This window comes from Pteropus vampyrus, unplaced genomic scaffold (assembly GCF_000151845.1).
Source record: "Pteropus vampyrus isolate Shadow unplaced genomic scaffold, Pvam_2.0 Scaffold259, whole genome shotgun sequence".
Taxonomy (NCBI): domain Eukaryota; kingdom Metazoa; phylum Chordata; class Mammalia; order Chiroptera; family Pteropodidae; genus Pteropus; species Pteropus vampyrus.
Genome location: NW_011889040.1, coordinates 443,483 through 456,519, shown reverse-complemented (window position 1 = coordinate 456,519; position 13,037 = coordinate 443,483). Strand labels below are relative to the sequence as shown.

General features: G+C 41.3%; 1 protein-coding gene across 1 annotated transcript in view; it reads left to right on the top strand.

Moving 5' to 3' along the window:
• Positions 1 to 9,056: 9,056 nt before the first annotated feature.
• The window catches only part of ST6GAL2 (ST6 beta-galactoside alpha-2,6-sialyltransferase 2), a 63,017-nt gene continuing 59,036 nt past the window's right edge, over positions 9,057 to 13,037 (top strand). Inside the window, exon 1 of the mRNA XM_011374997.2 lies at positions 9,057 to 9,177. The gene's annotated coding sequence lies outside the window, so the exon portion shown is untranslated. The remainder of the gene's footprint in view (positions 9,178 to 13,037) is intronic.

Genomic DNA, 13,037 nt, shown 5'->3' with positions numbered 1-13,037 from the left:
GGAATGAGAAAGCTTTATGGTGGGAAAAAGGGAAAGCTCAGGTATGTCCTCCTGATCAGAGACCGTTGGCAAGGGGAAGCTGTAGGTAGGTGTATTCACTTGCTAGGGCTGCCGTAACAAAGTACCTCAGTGGGTGGTTTAAACAATAGAAATTTATTTCTCACAGTTCTGGAGGCAGAAATCTAAGATGAAGGTGTTGGCAGAGTTGCTTCCTTCTAAAGTCTCTCTTCCTGGCTTACAGATGACTGTCTTCTGGCTGTGTCTTTTCTCCATGAGAGAGCATTCCTGCTGTCTCTGTGTGTCCTAATCTCTTCTTCTTATAAGGACATTGGTCATATTGGGTTAGAGCCCACTCTGATGACTAAATTTTAACTTAATCACCCCTTGAAAAGTCCTAACTCTGAATACAGTCATATTCTGTGGTACAGGGTGTTAGGGCTTCAACATATGAATTTTAGGGGGACATAATTCTTCCCATAATCATAGGCTAACTAGAAATGGGACATCTCATATGATTGGTTAGGGGACCATATTTGGCTATGTATGGTCTTAAGTTAGAGGGGGGGCAAAATTTTGAGATGCTAGCAGTTATTAAGCCCTATTATATAGCCCTATTATATAGGGCTTAATAACTGCTAGCTTCTCAAAATTATATAGAGCTTCTCAAAATTATATAGAGCAGTTATTAAGCTCTATTGTATAGAGACCGTGGTCTGGCTTCCTGGTCTGGTTGCTGCAGATTGTAGATCAGAGTTTTATTGTTATATATGGTCTGGCTGTTGTTGGTTTGTATATTCAGTCTCATCTGGAAAAAAAATAGAAGGTAGTAAGAGCAAGGACCTATTTTGCCATTGACTTCTATATCTTCAGATCCTAGAACTGAATCTGGCAGATAGTTACACTCAACAAATAGTTGCTGAAGGAAGGAATTCGAGGTCAGAATGCTCCTCAATGACAAACAAACAGTTGTATGCAGCCCTTACACCATTTATGACCAGATTTTCTTACCTACAAAATGGACACACTTCCATCCTTTTATATAACAGCTATTATTTATTGAGCAATTACTATAGTCATGTGCTGCTTAATGATGGGGAAACTTTTGAGAAATGCATCCTTAAATGATTTTGTCATTATGTGACTATCATAGAATGCACTTACACAAACCTAGATGATGTAGCCTACTACACACCTAGGCCATTTGGTACAGCCTATTTATTGCTCTTAGGCTGCAAGCTTATACATCATGTTAATGTACAAAACAACATAAGAGCAAATCAAGCACAAGAGAAAATGATACAATCAAAAGACATGGTAAACATGAGATGTATGAGGCTGCTGCCAGTGTAATTAATATAGTATACTGTTTTATAGCAAAAAATAATTGTTTGTATAGAAAGAGTACACTCTAAAACAACAATAAAAAGTATAGTATAGTAAATACATAGACCAGTAACATGGTCATTATCAAGTACTATGTATGGTGCAGTAGAAAAGTTTATACCAGCATTGTCATAAATAGGTGAGTAATGCGTTGTACTACAACATTAGGAAGGCTACAACACAGGCAATAGGAGTTTTCCAGCTTCATTATAATCTATGAGACTACCATCACATATACAGTCCATTATTGACTGAAATGTCATTATTTGTATGTTTAATTGCAATAGGCACTTTAAAGTAACTATCCCATTTAATCTTCTGAATAGCCCTACGACATGGATTATTACTCTCACTTTACAGTTGAGGAAATAGATTCCGACTTATTATCTTGACCAAGTTATTTACAATTACCAGATGTGTGTTCCAGAACAATTCGCTTACTCTCTCTGTGACCCTACAGTTACCTCTTCTTTAGAAAAGCGGTGACAGAAACACTTGCATCAAAATCTTGTTGTGAAATCAATAAATGGGGGAAAGAAAAGCTCTAACGGCAAAATGCCAACCACTAAGTGTCAAAGAATAAAGGAACTAGAAAATCACCATCATTACAGGCAAGAATCATGAATGGAGACTACAACTGGTGAGTAAAGATTTAGGGAGAAACAGAATATTACATGGCTTCAAAGTATCTCCACAGAATTACTTTTTAATTATAAAGGAAGGAATAGTAATTTCATTGTGGAGAAATTGGCAGACACCACTTTAACCAAGTAATAAAAGTTAAGTTTGCTAGTATTGGAACAAATAAACATAACACATCATTTTGAAATGATGCTCTAAGAAAAACATAAAGCTATGATATTCCTGGCCAAAAAGACAAAAGAAAAAAAGCACAACCTGAATCTAATCTGAATTTAATAGTGAGGAAACAACAGACAAGCCCAAATTGTGGGCGTTTAACAAAATAAATAGTCCGAACTCAGCAAAAAATCTTAAGGTTAAAGAAACTCTGAGCAGCCAGTCCAGATTAAAGAGACCAAAGAAACACAACAATTAAATGTAACAGATGATCCGGGATTGGATCCTGGGCTCTACTATTATTATTTGGTATGAAGGACATTGGTGGGACAATTGGTGAAATTTGAATAAAGTCTGAGATTTTATAGTATAATCACGATTATACTATATACTAATTACAATAACTATTCTGGTTATGTAAGAGAATGTCCTTGTTCTTAGGAAAATAAAACAGAGTATTTAGAGGATGAAGGGCATGATGTATACAACTTACTTTCCAACAGGAAAAAATCATAAATGGAAAGTAAAGGAATGATAAAGCAAACACAGTGAAGTGTCAATGTTTGGAGAATCTGGATGAAGGTATTATTTACCCAATTTTTCTGTACGTTTGAAAATATTTCAAAATAAAAAGATTTTTAAAACCTCATTATAAAGATTAAATGAGTTGATAGTTATAAAGGATTTAGAATTTAGGCCTTAAAATGTTAGTGTTAAATATTATCATTTATACCACACAATTAAGAAGTGAGAGGGCCACCTCTTTTTGGCCCTTAATACCCTCACACCTTCATTTCATGATTCGGAATTGGGAAAAATCCAATGAGATGATGGACAGGTAAGTCATTACGTAAACTGTGAAATATTGTGCCCTTGTGAATGTTTATAATCTTGTGACGTGAGCTCAGATTCTTGGAGGTAACTATAAAATGGATTTATTCCATATAAAACTTCGCCAAGGCAACAAGGTCAGAACTAAATCTCAGATATCCTAGACTTCAGTTCTATCCTTTTAACATTAGATTATGTGCTATAAGGAAGAGATTAGGGAAGAAAATTTCTTTCACACGTAGACATGTTTTTATCCTGCTATGTCTAGAAGGTGCTTGTTGCCAACTGGTCAGGCTGTGACCCCCCTGACCCCACCTTGAGGTGTCTATGCTTCCCTGACCAGGGCAGACTATGGATCTCAGCGAGCCGGAGGGCAGCCCATTGCATCTCAGTGTGTTCTTTTCTATGTCTGATGCTAAAAAGGCATCTTTCTTATATTTGATGCTAAAAACAATTTTTTTTTTCTCTCCGCCTGAAAATATTGAAGGAAATAATGGGGATAGGGGAGGTTCTGGCCTCAGATTCTGGTCTCTATACACATTCACATAGCTGAGGTTATTGCTTCTTAGTAGCGGTCTGTTTCCTTATCAACATTTCTAAAAACTAAATAAGTTAATTAAAAAAAAAATCTATGAGTTAGCTAGGAAAAACATGTCTTCCTGATCTTAGCACTATAATGGGTTCCAAAAACGTGAGTATGCAAAATTCATTTCTTACAATAACCACATACAAATTTGTTTCACTGATTAAGTATAAAAAACACATTGACGAGTGATGTCCTTCATGAAGTACTAATTTCATCTGTGGCAAGACAATCTCAGGGAAATAGAACCCAAAGACATTATGCTTAGAGAAAATAGTCCTAATTATTTCTGTTGGCCTCGGTTTCCCCACCTGTAAAAATTCTTTATTTATTATGAGAGTTGAATGGCATAATAAATAGGAGAGAAATATTTTTTATAAACCATAGTTAAAGGAAACAAATAGCCCAGATTCAGCAACGGTACCGTTGGAATATGTTTACTCTTTATTCCCTACTCAACCCAAATATTTCTCAGCTGGAAGACTCACTGAGCTTCTTGATTTGACCACTTATGAGAAATTCCTGAAAATGGATGGAATGTTCCCTTGTAAAACACAGCCCATCCATCAATAGTTCATATGAGAAAGGACAGGGGATGAACCCTGAGTTTAAAAACAGAAAAGGAAATTCAGGCTATTATGAGCAAATGGATAACAGCAAGCATGTTTTAATGTCCCCTATTCGTAGGAATAAGTTTATTGTTTTGTTTTGTTTTGTTTTGTTTAAGGAACGTGTCAGAAGTGTCCGGGGAAGTTTTCACGAATCTGTAGACTAATAAAAAAATTAAATAATTTGCTCCTATTTGGAGTGCCTCTAAACAATTAAACTAAGGGATGTCAAATATTTTATTTACCACACACTTTGAGAGAAACAATCGTCAATTAATAGCTTTATGCATATCAACTTGCTCTCTTATTTCTCTAGGAAGCAATAGATTAAGTTAGTTTAGCCCCACTTTATTACCCCAACCATAAATAATAAACTCAACCCACTTAAAATTTTAGAGCGATGATTTGCATATTTGCCTTCGGGTGCTAATTTTTTTTTACAAGCATAAAGTTAATTGTTATTTGCCCATTCTAATTTCTCCTGAAAATTTCTTTGAGGTAGTCAAGACATCAACTTTTGCAGCATTTAAGATAAAGGAACAGAAAGTATATAAAATGCAAATAAATACACTATAAGAAGTTTCTAAAATTATGCTTCTATTTCACGCAGAGTGTTTTAACACTGGCTACTATTATCTATTAATTACAATTTATTAAGTATCACATTCCAGGCACTAGGGGAGACACTTTTAACACAAGATCTCTACTTCTTACAATAAGCCTGTTATATGCATTATTCAGGAGAAAACCAATGTCCATTGAGTACTCAGACTGCTCAGGGCTCCTCAGCTGATAAAGGGGTGGGTGGATTTTTCTGCATAATTTCTTTCCCTCACCTACACTAGCATGGGATTCTATCATGTCACTTTTTAAAAAAAAAAATACTTTTAGCTACATAGAACATAGTTCACATTTATGGAATATAGTTTTCAAAACAAAACCAAAAACAAAAAAGACATATAACACATTGTCCCTCCATGCAGTTGTGCAGAATTCCAGGTGTCAGAAGCAGTTACCATAATTGGGGAAATATTGAGTAAGTATTTCTACTCCACACTATGACTGAGTGCAATGCTTTTTTTTCCCAGTAGGTTTTAGCTGAACCCTTCTGATGTTTTAAACTCTTGCAAGCTTCTTGAGGGTAGGAAAATGATATTATTGCATATATGGGAAAGGAAGAAACTTTCCTCTACCCTTCAAAGTTCTTTCAGCTGGTCTAAAAAATCTGCATGAGACAGATTAACGAGACAAAATGACCACATTTATTTATATATATATATATATATATATATATATATATATATATATATATATATATATATATATATATATATATATATATATATATATATATATATGGAACCCCACCGATATGAACGGTTCAGAGCCAGAAAGGAAAAACGAGGCATATATGGCATTCTGAGCTAAGAATAAGGTAAGGTACCTTGGAGCTTCAGAGGGGAGGATGGTCACTGTAGGAGGATAAGAAGAGCAGATGTTCAGTAAATAGATGTTTGCCCTGCCCTGTAAATAGGTCATAAAAACTGATTTCTGGTGATAATGCTTATTATGGGCAAGGACTCTCATAAATTCTTTATGGGAGAGGAAAACATTTCTCTTGAACTTGTGGGGTATCAATAGCCTTCAGTTGACATAATTCATGTACCAAAGTGGCACATCTTGGGGATGCTGGTTCTGAACTCATTCACATATCTTCTGTTGAACCCAGAGTCCCTAGCACTGTAATTGACACTCAAATAGCTAATGAATTAGTTATCCAGTTAATTGTTTTCTTTAAAATGGATCAATTAGTTAAATGAACTTAAATACGAATTTTAAAATAGTAAATTTAGTGAGGGTTTATGTCTCCAAAATGGGAGCCCCTCCAGAGACCTGGAATGAGGCGAGTGGAGGGACAGGGTAGGGGGACGGGCAGATAACTTCTTGTCCTTCTGAGACTGGTAGGAACTATGTGGTAATTCACCCAACTAAACCTCCACACCTGAACAGCTTCCTGTGTCCCGAAGAGGACCACTGAATAGGGAACCGAGTCCCACCACCACCTTCGCGCACCTTCGTGGGGAGCCCCCTTGAACTTCAAAGGAGTGTGTTTACTAACAAACAAAGGGAGGCGCTGTCTCTGTCCCAGGACCAGCCGCGGCTGCCTCGGAAGAGCAAGAGAGCCACAGTGACAAATGGACATTCCGCACGCCAGCAGAGGGACACCTGATCTGCTGCTCCGCGTGGCCCCGCCCGCCGGCTCCAGCTGCTCACACCCGGTTTTCCACGCTCCGCGAGAGCAGCCTCGGGCGCCACAGTCCCAAGAACTTTCCCCGTCCCTCTCGCGAAGGGCGGGCAGGTGGAGGTCTCTGGTGAATTATTTCACTAGATTTGGCCAGAGGTCCTTCCCAAGTGGAAGGTGGCCCCCTCTCAAGGCTAACCCTGACCCTCGGGTGCTTCGGAGAAGCTCTCAGGACAGAAGGCCAGGGGGCAGCGCGGAGCCAGCCGAAACTGGAGGAACAAAGGGAGCCAGCGGGCCGGGGAGGATGCTGCGCTCCTCCGTGCCCCACCCGGCTGGCTCGCGGGCGCTGCCTCGCGCGCAGGTAGCCCGGCGTTGGGCGCTGCCAGGAGGGTGTGTTCGAGCGGGATACACAAAGACTGACTCCCGTGGAGTCAGGCACTTGGACTCCCCTCTCACCACCCACAGCCCCATCACATTCCTTCATCCCTGCGCCTTCAAGGACCTGTATGTCCGCTGAGTGCCAGGAGGAGCCCGTGCAGGTAACCCTCGTGAAGCTGGGGCTGGCTGGCTGGAGGCAGTGGCTGGGGAGAGGCATGCCTTTTTAGGCAGCCGCACCGCCCCACGCTGCCCATCTGCAATTACTCTTTGCCAGAGTCAGGGGTCAGCGCGCAGCTGGGGAGCGTCCCGCCGTGCACCCCGCCTGCGCTGGCCGGCGGGCTGGCCAGCCCGGCCGGGGGCGCGGACAGTGCAACTTCCCAGTACCGGGCGCCCGCCCGCTAGGTGAGCCCAGGCCCGGTGGGGGAGGTGGGAGGCAATGGCGGAGGAAGAGGGGGCCAGGAGTAGGCGGAGAGGGCACGCGGAGCTCGGGGGTGGGGCGCGGTGCAGGCCCTGAGCGGGGGCCAGGAACCTCCGCCTAATCTCGCGGCCCGAGGCCGCGGTCCCTCCCGCCGCCCGCGCCGCCTGCGCGCCACCGGGAACAATGAGGCGCGCGGCGCGGAGCCGACCGTATCCCCGAGCCGCCCAGAGGCCGCGCCACCCGCCGCGCCTGCAGCTGCCGCCCGGTGCCGAGCAGCTCTGGCCCCGGAGAGGTGATCCCGCAGGCCGCCCGGGACGCGAGCGCGGATCGCTGCTGGCTCCCTTGGAGAGGTGGCACTAGGAGCCTGCTCGGAGGAGGCGCGGGTGGACACAAGCAGGAGGATCTGAGCTGCGCTCTCGGCGTCCGCAGCCCCCAAGTTCCGCGGCACGCGGCACGCGGCGTGCGCCCCCGGCCCGGGTTTCCCGCTCCAGAGGGCGTCCGTGTGAGTGTGGGAGCGCGTGGCGCGCGCACCCGAGCGGCTGCTGGAGAATAAAATGTGACACGCACGTCCTCGACTCCAGCGCCGTGCGGCCGGAGGGCGCCGAGCACCGCGGTGTCGGGCGCTTCCAGGCTCGGAGTCCCGAGAAGGTTGGTGAGCGAGGGTACGGGGGTCGCGCGGCGGGGCGGCGTTTTCCTTGGTGTCGCCACAGCATGTGAGCTGCTCGTACGGAGTTAGACTCGGCTACAGGGAGACTGACCTGTGTGTTGGGGACATTGAAGGTGGTTTTGGGGGGAGAAACAAGGAAATTCTTGAGGGCGAGAGAACAGGAGGGCTTGCGCTTTGGGATGAGGTGGACACGGTTGTGCCCCTGTGGCTCAGTCATGGTGATTTTTATTTTATTTTGGCTCTAGAAAATAATCCGAGATTTTTAATTGTCTTTCTCGACCCCACCTCCATGCAAAACTGCACTTCGTAAAGCTTAAAGTGTGTTCTATTGATTTCTAGTTTTCGGTAGCTGTAATTAGAGACAGAAGAGATCTTGAGAATCCTAAATACCGAGTGTTAATTCTTATGCACTTGTACGGGGAGAACTGCTTTTGATCCGTTTTACTTTCCACCGCGTACAAAGAGGATATATGATGCATTCTTTGGGTACGAATTGCAACATCCGTCGCGTTCCGATTTGACTGTGCTGGGGGACCGAGTGAAGTTAACGTCGCGGCTCGAACAAGTGGTGCCTTCCAGAGCCAGCAGCGAGAAGCCGTGCTTTCCAGGAATGTAAATGAGACTTTTGTGTTCGCCTTCCAGGTCTCTTCTCCTAGTACCATATTTGTTTGGTCAGGCCGAACTTCCAGAGAAGCACTGTGGGGGAAGAAGTGCTTGGCAGGATTTTTGTGAACTTATTTTTACTGGACATGCTGAAAATTCGGCGAGAAGCAAACCATATTTGGTCGAAATCTTTGTTTTCAGTGCTGTTGGCGTTCTGATCAGGAAGGGGCGCGCGGAGGTTCAGCGCCGCGGACTCTGCGGGCGTAAGGGTATGGTTGGCGGACTTGCAACATTTTGTTTTAAGTACTTTCTACAGGTTTGAAAAGCCTCGTGCGGATTACTTGATACATAATTTTTTTGAAATTCTGTTCAGTACATTTTTCCATTTTGAAATGGAATTTGTGACTAATGGAAAATTTCAATAGATTAAAAGGCTGTTTGTCATCCTGTTGCGACCTCAGGGTTAACATTTCTTTTAAAAGAAAAATGGATGTATGGCCTTGAACCTGTTTTAACTGACTTTCCTTCCCTCATTATTTTTTGAAGCCAACAACCAAAATCTTTACAACACATGAAGATTTGAATTTCCTACTGATGCATTAGAAAAACCGTTGACAATGGTGCGTGGATATTGCGATGGAAATGGAGAAAACCCTAACATAATAGGTGAATTGCCTTAAATTTTACGGTTAGGTTAAAAATGGCACTCAAATATGTTGCAATTTTTGATTCAGTTTTTGTTATGATTGATAGAAATTGTAGCATTTTAGCTTTTTGCTTGGTGCACTCGAAGCTTCAAGGAGTTTTGAGCTTAATCTCTGGAAGAAATTGTGATGTGAGCACCAGCTTTGAGTGGAGCTCTGAGCCCACAGTTTAGAGACAGGCGGTGGAGACTGTGAGAGAGAACTGGAAGGGAGACTAGCCTTTGGTGAATTTCTTATGTAATGCACACCACCTAGGAAGTAATGATAGAGGAATGAGGATTTTTAGATTGGAGGGTTCAAGGGTGAGATATTTCATATTTCAAAATATATGAATGGTTTTTATGCAGAGAAGAGCAATCGTCTGTGCTTGGTTTCTGATGGGGATAATTAGGTGGGAAAGGGCTTCCTCTGGGGCAAAGACTTAAACTGGATCTAGGGAGGGATCGGCAACCAGCTTAGAAATTCTTGTACATACATGTTTCTGGAGCTTTTTTTTTTTCCCCCCCTGAGAGTCCCCTCTTTCTGAGGTGATTTAAGTGTGCCAGTCTCTGATCTATCACTTATTGCAACTGAAATTTGATACTCTAGGTTTATATTATCCAAGCATTTCTCAAGTGCTTAAGTTTTCTCTAAAATGACAAACTCATTCCAAAGCTACTGCACCTCTGCTTAGATAAATAAATAATGTGTTCCTTTCCAAAATCTTGGAGATATGTGTCCTTTGAGAAACTTTTGATTAATTTGCAGATTTGGTGCATCATTCTTGATATTTTTGAATAAAAATATCTTATGCATGATAATGATAGTTTCTTAAAACTATGCATGTTTTAAAGTATGATTGTTTCCCCCCTCCTAGATCTTCTGTTTTATCTTAAATTTTATAATCTTAAATTTAATTGTTTAAATTAAATGAAGTATTTTATTCGACTTGCTTAAGTGTCTAAGTGAAAGATAGTGTCCTCATGTTAGGTGTATGTTAAGTTTTGAGTTTTTAAGCCTAAAAAAGAACTGTGGGGGTGAAATAAACAACTGACTGTAAGAGAAATAATTACATAGAATCAGGTACTAATTTTGGAATCAGGAAAGTGCAGGTATACATTTACAAAGAAATGTTCAACGTTTTTAGCAGGTTGATGCCAAGGCCAAGGACGGAGTGCACTGTAGATGACCAGCTCCTGTTAGTGAATAAACATCAGACTTTCAGTTTAATATATCTGCCATTTTTGCGAAATCCCTTTCTCTTATTTTTGAGAGATTTGTTTGCAAATATTTCTAATTATATAGGGCACAGACAGAAGCATTAGAGGAACATGGACTTATTTTACCTCTTACCAATGCCATCCTGATCTGAAACTCCAAGCTTCCCCACCCTAGAATTGATGGGAAATAGTTGCAATTCAAAATGCTTTGAACCCAGCTAGTCTGTGGGCAAAATGGCAGCTGTATCTTCAAGGGCGTGAGATGAGAACTGGGCAGTGGTAAAGCTTGGTAGAAGCTGGTGGATTTGTCCCAATATCAGTCCTAGACCTACTAATTGATGAAAGCTGGATCTCAGCAATTGCCCAGCTCCTGTCTTCACTTGGCAACCTGCAGTTTCCAGACTGTTCCTCAGGACCAAGTGCCTCCTGCTTGGGGAAGGAATTGCTTTGTGGATAGAAGTGACACCAGAAACATGCTGCTCATTCTTGGGGGAATTTTGTCTGCTTTGAACTATTTTGTGCCCCCCTCTTGGTTTCTGCTGCCCTCTATAGTCTCCTCTAGGAAAGAATTCTGAATTCAAGGCAGATGTGGCTCTAACAGGGTGTGAGGGCTGGGTTTGCGGTTCTGCATTGGCCCTTCTCTGAGTGTCCAGGGAACCCCTTGGCAGTGCCTCAGACCTGAGCCCCGGGAATAAGTCTGGGTCTCACCAGAGCTCAGTTTTTAGAGCTGAAAAATGAAGACTCTTAGATTTAATCCTCTCCAAAATGCCACAAAATTGATAATTATATGTTCTGGCATACTGAAAAGCTAAGTCCTAGGCTCAAAAGAGAATTAACCTGTACTTAACATGCTGAACATCCCTTCAAAGACCATGTCGCACAGGGGAGAGTAGTGATTCAAGGAATAATGACAGCGACCGATTCAAACTTTCTATGCATCATACCCTGCCCCCTGCCATTTGCTCCATGTAGTTTATCAAAGTACATCTTAGGTACAACCCTGGGACGTTATTATCATCCCCATTTTACAGGTGAGGAGACTGAGCCTCAGAAAAGTGAAGCACCTTCTTCAAAAGTCCCATAGTGAGAAATTGGTAGAGCTGGGATTCGAACTTGGGTTTATGTGTCTCTAAAGTCCATACTGTTAGATCCAACTGCACAGAGGATGGGGGAATGTCTCCTCTGAACAGCTCTGTGAGCTTTCACTTGCTCAAACCACGGCTGAGTTCACCCTATCAGGAAGACAGTACAGATGGAAAGGAATGGCGGGGGGCCATGTGGATGGAAAGTCCATGTATTTATTTACCAGAATCTGGAAGCAGAAAGAGACTTGAGCTGCAACTTACAAATGTCCCTACAATTTGGACTATCCAGGCAGTCAGTATTAGGACAAAATTCAGGCTCTTATGAAGTGTCACTTCAAGTGAAATTTCCAAAGAAAAAATTTTGCTGAGATTCGAGAAAATTATTCTTATGCTTTGAGTTATTAGGTTGGTGAAGAGAAGAAGCTCAGAAAGTAGTCTCTTGGGACAGAGAAATACATTGGCTAAATTATTAGAGAATACAGTGTAAAGAAAAAATCCTGCAATATCTTGATTATAAGCCTCTGTTTTCAGAAGTTTATAATTCACACATTAAGTTCTACTCTGGACTGCTTCTAGTGTTTGAGCCTGAGAGGAAAATGCTTTATTAAATTTAAGACAATTGGTTTTCTGCGTTCAAATTATACAGATTTTTCAAGTAGAGGTACTTGCATACTGGTGATAGTTGTGGTTTCTAAAATTACTTATCTTTAAATTAAATTTGGGAAAGGGTAAATGTCTTAGATAATCCAATAGCTTTCCTTATTCAGAAATAAATTTGAAAAGTAGCTTTTTTGAAAGTGTAGTGATGACTTTTCTGAAATATAAATATATTATTATTTGCTAAAAACCTATATTTGTACCTCTGACCACAGATAGAAAAAGCACAATTAACATGGATTTGTTTTCTAAGTGATATAGTTAACCAATTACAGTATGAAACTATAGGTGCGTGATTAAATTAGTATGTTTTTACTATTAGAAGAGGGATCTTACTACATAAATTATATTTTAAAATTGGGGAAATTATATTCCATTAGAAATCCCAATATGAAAAAGAAGACCATCTTTAAAGAGAACATGTAGACACGTATTCATTTCCTTCCTCTCCTTTTACCCCCCCCACACACACACACTCAAAAATACAGAAGGAGTATGACCTTGTGTTAATATGTTTTTAAATTCGCAATTAGGAGTAAGAACTTGAATTAGGATACTTAAGTATTAATTATTAGGATTCACAGCTATTGAGTACAAAATCAGGACTAGAACTCTGACCTTCTGACTGAGAAGAACGTTCTTTTTTTCTGTACTATCTCTTTTGAGAGTTGCATGTTGCAAATTGTACCTGGCTTGTGGGAAGATATCAAAAATGTTTCAGGTTTAAACTTGACTCTAAATTTAATATAAATAAGATATATATGGGAAAACACTTATATTTATGTGTGTATATGTGTGTTGTGTGTATTTATAAATGTCCTTTATAACAACAGCATCTTCAGGGTACCTTTGGTGGTTTGCAGAATGACTGGGTCATGTAT